Source organism: Montipora capricornis, chromosome 12 (assembly GCF_036669925.1).
Source record: "Montipora capricornis isolate CH-2021 chromosome 12, ASM3666992v2, whole genome shotgun sequence".
Lineage (NCBI taxonomy): Eukaryota > Metazoa > Cnidaria > Anthozoa > Scleractinia > Acroporidae > Montipora > Montipora capricornis.
In genome coordinates, this window is record NC_090894.1 from 4,109,195 (window position 1) to 4,116,670 (window position 7,476).

Below are 7,476 nucleotides of genomic sequence, written 5' to 3' on the forward strand. Positions count from 1 at the left end.
GTCGGTTTATCAATATCCACCGCAAATTTGGCAGATTGAGCCTCAAAAATTAAGTGATTTTCCTTTGTTTCTCATTCATCGTTTAAAATTAGTACTTAAGCTTGTTTCCGACACGTGCTCAGGTGTTCGTTACAGCTTTGAATCACCTTTCTTTTCATATGATTTCTTCTCTTCTTCATTTATTGATCTCCGCTCAGTCCACTCTGCTGACAAGAAGCCGTTTCGCCTTATGGATACATTTCGACGCAGGTTTGCCTCGTTATATAATTTTCAGACTTTGCTGATTGTGTAAAAACTCTTAAATTTAAGCGGAAAATTAATGAAGGACGGTTCAAGCAGTTTTCAAGCCCCCCTTATTATTGCGTGGCACTAAATGATGGTGTATGAAAATCGTTTAGAACTTTATGGTTTCTGAGAATGATCTTTCAGTGGTACAGTTTGATCGTTGTTGTTTCAACTTGCTTTAACCCTTTTAAAGAACACAATGGAAGTTTAACTAAAATGATCCGCATCATTAGACAGTTTGTCTTTATCTCGCATCTTTTAGCCGGTGGCGCAGTACTGTATATGCAGTAAGGGATACGAAACCCACGCATTACGAACCCTTAAGGTACAAGCGCAAAAAAATTAAGAAACCCTGTATTTAGGAACTCATTCTTGGTTGCGCGTACGCGCACAGACTTGGGAAACTGAAAAATCTTCTTGCGTTTTTTTGTACAGAGTTTGGCTTCGTAAATTTGGCTCCTATTTAAAAATCGTCGTCATGTTTCTAGCATATTCTAAAGCGTTGGTCCCAATTGTTGACATTAACATATCTTTGCTCTGGTGATCTTCAGGCAATTATCCTGGTAATTTTAAGGATAATTTTGACAGCTGACCGCGCTGTATAAACCTGTTTTTTTTTTTTTCTTTACTCGGTGTATGCTCATTGAATTATGATTTTCGGTGTAATAGAATTCGATGTAATATTTTGCCAAAAAGCCATCCGTATTCACGCATGCTCCTTATATATGATAGAAGAAGAAGTTTTTTTTTCCAAGGAACAAAAAAATACGCAAGTCTCTTCTTCCCGACGTTCTCGTCTAAGGTGGTTGTTATGGTAACTATGGCTTTCGCTATGTGAGTGGACGAGAAATCTCGCGCCACTTCCGCAGTTAGCCAATCGTAACTTCTATCGTTTACCTGCTTTGCAGGAACAATCCTTGTTCTCTTTTTAGACATCGATATTTGGTTATGCGATATTCGCTTTGTTTCTGCCATCACAAAAACAACAAATTTATCAAAAGAGTAAATAGCACTTTCGAAAGTTTGCGCCCCTTGCTCATCGGCAGCTGGTATTTGATATTGGGATTGTATATTGTAAGTCACCCATGAGATTGAAACCTGGGTTAAATTCACTTTGATTTCTATCAGTATTTTCACTGACCTCGAAAGTGTTAAAAAGATGAAACCGTTACAGTCATAATAAACCATGTTTCAGACGCCTGATTTTTCGACGCGGGTGGGATGTCCCGGCTTGGCAGATAAGATCCCCCACGGGTACACACGTGCAGTCTCAACGGTTGTTCACCGGACGAACGATTCTTTTTCGATGCTCCGTCTCGGATGCAGATTTACAGATGTTTTTTTTTTCTTATCTTTGCCTCATGTGTGATGTTTGCATAATACCGAAGAGAATTTTTGCATCGGCGCTAGTCATTCCGGTTTTCTCTTGTCTCTCCGCTGTTTGAAGAACAAAGCAAACTCGAGTCTACCCCGGATCTTTTACCGGAACGGTTTCTAACACCGGTAGACTTAATCTTTCAGTGCACGCATTATTTTCCTAAGCCGCGGTCGATGAGCGATAAAGTCTGTAAACCTGTGGCTAACGGTGCATTTTTTCACTTTAAATGAGCTCCTTGCTTGTCACTCATGCACTTAAAAGCCATTAAGTGCTGCGAACCAAATGTTATCACCTTTTTTTTTCTCGGCACGCGAACAGTTTTAGATTAAAGGGCAACTAATGTGGTGATTTATCTCTAAGAATTCATTGTTGTAAAATTAGAGGTCGTAGAACTCGCAAAGTTGTGTTTCGATTGATTGTCTCTTTTGACGCAATCACTTTCTCTCGCTTTGTCCCCGAAATTGACCTTCGATAAACTATTCAATGCAAATTAATCTAAACGAATCTTCAAAATATCAACTCACTTTATACAAAATTAGCATTTGTACAAAGGTTGCGCTTCACTTCAATATTTGTTCAAACTCTTGGCTCATCTCTTGTTGCCTTGAAGATATTTGGATTTATTGGCAAGGTGATGCTGGTGTTACCCGTTTCAACAATATTTTTCATAAATTGTCGTAAGATGGAAGTGGAGGGTCGGAAATGTGGCATTTAGAAACGGAGATGATGCCGACAATTAGAAAACTGCCCTTAAGGCAATGAAAGGTTAGAAATTAAATCTTTTGCTTCGTTTTTTTAGGAAGTTCTGTTATCGATATGCTAGGAGATATTTATGTAACCTTACTTTGTGGAGTCCAATATCTTAATCCAGGCAGTGTGGCAATTGTTTCTTTGTACAGTATATAAAAGTGTCATAGTACTTTCTCTTAAGTTGTCTACCCCGTTACAGCCTATTATCGACAGAATAATCAGTTAAAAGCGCTGGGAAAAGCCTTGGTTCACAGCGAACACGATAGATCCAATTAGAAGAGATATATCACTGACTTCCTTTTGCGGAAGTTGGAGATGTTCTAAATTTGAAATGGGATGCAAAATTTTCCGGGAGAAGCCGAAAGCAGTGGAGTTGTTATTAGACTAAACTATTGATTATTTAATTTCTTCTATTGTTGCTTTCCTTTGAATGGGATGAAATACCGACTTGCGAAACGGAAAGCACTTTCCAATCAAAAGCTTTCCAATGTTGTCACTACTTAAATTTTGCACCGCCCATTACGCTCGGGGCAAGCGAAACGTTAGTATTTTCAATAAAAGAGCATTTTTTTTGTTCAGGACCTTTTAGCGAAGAATGAATGGATAGATGGAAGTAAGAGCTGGAGTATTTCAATTAAAATCTCCACTAAGAAACTGGTATTTTATTTCGTTATTTTTATTTTTTGACACAATGATTGATGTTGGAACCAGGTGGATCAATGACTGAACAATTCTCGTCCAATCCTATTTTTACCCTTGTTGTTCCTTGTTCCTTTTTTTTTTCTGGAACGTTCGCTTTTGTAACATAAATGTTTGCTGTATGCTAAAATACAACACTTGTCCTATTTCTAACGCAAAAGTTATCAAAAACGAGATAACGTATTCAAGCAACTCTATTTTCGTGGACCTTTGTTTGGCCAGTGGAACATTCTAGAAAGACGGCTTTATAAATAAGATGACAAAGGTAAACCTTGTAAACAGGTTACACCTCGTCTGTCGTTAAGAAAGGAAAAAAATATCTCTTCAACAATTCACACGGTTGAAAGAATTCTCGCTGGCGTCTTGGTAAGTGCATGTTAAATTGAGCAAAATTAGTTTGATAATCCCTTTTTGGAGGGCAATGGATAGGAGCGCACACTTTTAACCATGGGAAACATTTTACATAAATTAGTTTCTTTGATCGGGTATTTGTGGTCTCATCTAGAATAATACATCGCAATTTTCCTTCATTTAAAAGCACCTCAAGGTCAGCGTCGGTTGAAGAAAAGGCATTACAATTGTTTTACCCTTATTAGCGATATTTTAGGCGTTTTTTGCAGATAATTTAGCTGTCTGTAGCGGTGAAGTTCCATGAGATCTCACGTAACTTGACCGTGTAATGTAGGTCCATTTCAAAGCCTGCTTATTCAACTGTGAACATCATGTGGTTTTGCGGCGGATAAATTCTGGCTGCGTGGCTCTATGGAGGAACGAATGACGAATCACTTTGAGGACGTAAAAACAAGGTTTGCAGTCTTATTCTTCCGTTTAGAACAATATCCTATTCTTACAATCATCACGTTATTGCAGTTCGTTGTACTTTTAAGGGCTTCGTGGCTAATCCCGACATGTTGTACAAAGTGTTCGATAGGACAGATTACCTGCTTAACCGTGGTTTTTTTGTTGAAAAATTTCGCTCCAAATTCTTGTGTAATCATGCGATTTTGTAGAGACATTGTGTGCAAAAGCTTTTGTTTTCGGTTATCTAGCTGGGAAACAACGCTCGGCTCAGCTGTGGTCGTCGTTGACCGATTAAACCCCGGCAACAATATTATTTTCAAGACAAAGCAAAGACGCGCATCAGCGCATTAACCGGAAACCTAATTGCTAGGTATCATTTCGACAATGACCTCTCTTTTGGACGAATGACCGATATTCCAATTTGAGCTCGAGTATTGATGGTAGAAACTAGTTTTATATTTCTATATGTCCTAAGAGGAAATTTGAGTTTTTTTTGTTAAGGCTTAAACCGAAACACATATCAGTGAATGTAAAATCAAAGCAAAAAGTTGGTTAATATTTGCCCACTCGGCGACAGCACGCTCGGTCAGTTTCGACCTTGCTTAACCTTAATTTTTCTAGCAATTAGCTAGCTAAAGCTGGAAGAATTTATCAACATTTGAAATGAAGTACTTTTGGTGATCCCTCTTCCAAAGTCCCCGCGATTGTGTTGCCCGCTTTATTGGGTTTTTTGCCTTTTTAAAGAGCTGAAAATGACGAAATTCTATCTTGCTAAGAATTTAAAGCTTAAGTTAATTAGTATCTCATTTTAGCGGCAAAATTTACTGGGTGGGCTGGAAGTGCCCTTGCAAATGCGGTGAGACATATATATCCTTCAGGTGGTCTACTGTGGACTTTAATACCCAGCGAGCCCAGACGTATTTCCTGCGTTCGCAGGCTGCTATATATGGACTCATTTCCTGGAGTTTTTGTTCCCTTTTCCATATTATTATCCCTTTCTCGCGAAGTTTCTATTGGTGTCCCTCATTATATTTCTGAAAGGTTACGTTGACCTCGTAAATTATACACATGTAAGGGTCTGTGCATATATGGTATCCAAAAATGAAAAATCGTTGATATATGATGTTTCGGCAGAGTAGCTAGAGCAGAAAACTCGTGTCTTAAAATTTAATAAATCCGTAGAGAAGATGAAGACCGTCCATTGCACTTATCCTAACAGGTATCTATTGTGCTCTTTAACGGAAACTCCGTCGCCTACTGATCTTGGCAGTTTTGTCATGTTTGTCTGCACAAAAGACTATTTATGATAAGTTTTTCAGTGTGTCTGTGGTTGTTATTCGTATTCAAAAACTACTCTGTTCTTTTTTTATGTGTAGTGTGAAACAGCAGCCCATGTACTATAATTTCATAGACGTTCTGTGGATGAGCTGTGTTTGCATATTGGCCAAATAATGATCGGTTTTTGCTACTCCAGTCAGAAGTTGATCTCGATCCTAAATGTTAGGATTCATTTATGTGTTTATTTACTTTCTCCATGCCTGTTTCTCTATTGAAAGCAACTTCCCTTTGAGTTCTTGGTGGACTAAAGAATCGACCCAGTAGCCGGGTTTGATTTCAAAAAGTACATGTAGCTATATTAAGAAATTTGATCATTATCAGGTCGTTGCCATTTCAAAGGTTACTATTTATTGATACTTTTTTCTCGAATCTTCTCTTGGCCCTTGATTTGCCTTTTACTTGCGTTTCAAAAAGTCAACAGTTCTCACACTTAAGGTGTTTTATGATAATAATGAACCGGCTTTGTTTGTTGAACTCTGTATTTAGCAGTGGGGCACAAATTGCTGACAATTGGGCCGTTTATACGAGAGAAAATAAGCCGCGGATTACTCAGGCCGCGGCATACATAATGAACCATACATAATAGAAGGTATAGCAAACATTCGCTTGCTTCCGTGTCTTAAGCTGTATTGAGAAGTATTTTTGCGCGCAGAGAGCGGGCTACAATTGTAGCCAATTTATACTGATCACCATTCTCTTTGATTTGAATGAATAGAGTTAAGTGTAACTCTTCTCGCCTATCGAAAAGCGTTGTCAAATGTGCATCTTCTAGCGCGTTCCTATATGATGCTTCTGGGTATATAATCCTTAAATCTCGCTTCTGAACCCTCTCGATTTGATCAGACAAGGACATTGACAAGCTACAATCTTGGACAAAATAGATGGGAAATTTTTGTCGTCTTTGAAAAATTTTACTCGTGCTTATTTACTCCAAATTGCACTCGAAATCATGTGATTACCTATACTAAATTTGCTATTCTAACAGAATCGGAATTTATTCTGGGGATAAAGATATTCCAGGAATAATAAGCATTTATCCCTGAAATAAAGTTATTATACACATTTCAGGAACCGGCCCCTGCTATGCTCCTATGACTGAAATTATCGACATTCTCATAATTGTTAGGATGCTTCACCTTGCACCGGGCATCGCCGTTTTATATATGTCGTTTTCCCGCACTGAATGCAGCTCACTTGATTATCTGCGTCTACCCTGATTGGCCAAATTATCAGTTACTTTTCTTTTCGATCATTGCCTAACTGATCATATTGTATGTATTGTACTGTATAATCCACACGCGGAAAGATCAAGCTACTGTATCACTGGGTTCTGTTTAGATTGAGATTACGTCATTGTCGAGGCAAAATATAGCGTTTGTTGTATTGGCACATGGCGAACCACCCTGCGAGCAGAGCCTCCTTTTGTCTTTTTCTTTACTGAGGAGGAGAAAAGTAGGCTCTGTCCGAATCGCGTCAACTCTTTGAAGCCGCCGCAGCCCAAACCTCTGGACTAGTCAAACTTGTTTTCTCTCGTCAAACCGGCTTTTCCAGTGCGAGCGTCCGTTTAGTGACAAAACCGATGGTTATAGTTGAGCCCGCTGTACCACGAAAAAACAAGATTGCGGCGAGATCTGGCATATTAGGCTTGTGTTCGAGACTGTATCCTGGCATCATGCAGCACATATTCAATAAAGATCTTATTCGATTCAAGCAGAGCCTTTCTCGAGAACGCCAAAATCGAGCAAGCAAAAGAAAGGCTCTGCTAGAAGGGTGACGGCAAACGAAATCCTCATACCGTTTTTATATTTTGCGAATTGTTTGCCCCATGTTATTTTTTTCGAGACATTGTCAATCATTTCATTTATTAACCGACATAACCAACTTCGTTTTCAACTTTGTTTCAGCCTCTCAACTGATGGAAAGCGAATCCTATCCGATCTTCTCTCCTCGCCCGGATTCTCGCCTGATTTCTTTTCGGTGGGCGAAGGCAATGGCAGTGTTGCCGACCAAAGGGCTGAGGAACTTGTACGCATTGCTTGCCTAGATATTGGTGCCTATCGCCCACAGGACATGAAATGGTGCGTTGAAGGGGAACATGTTCTGCTACAAGGAAAGCGCACAGCTAGCGTAGACAGAGGGGTTGAAGGAGCGAAATTTTCAAGAGCTATTCCTATACCAGAAGGCGTCGACCCAAAGAAAATTACCACAAGATATAGTTCACTCAG

General features: G+C 39.2%; 1 protein-coding gene across 1 annotated transcript in view; it reads left to right on the forward strand.

Moving 5' to 3' along the window:
• Positions 1-7,266, forward strand: part of LOC138026944 (peroxisomal ATPase PEX6-like) — a 39,307-nt gene extending 32,041 nt beyond the window's left edge. Inside the window, exon 11 of the mRNA XM_068874416.1 lies at positions 7,156-7,266. The gene's annotated coding sequence lies outside the window, so the exon portion shown is untranslated. The remainder of the gene's footprint in view (positions 1-7,155) is intronic.
• Positions 7,267-7,476: the final 210 nt, after the last annotated feature.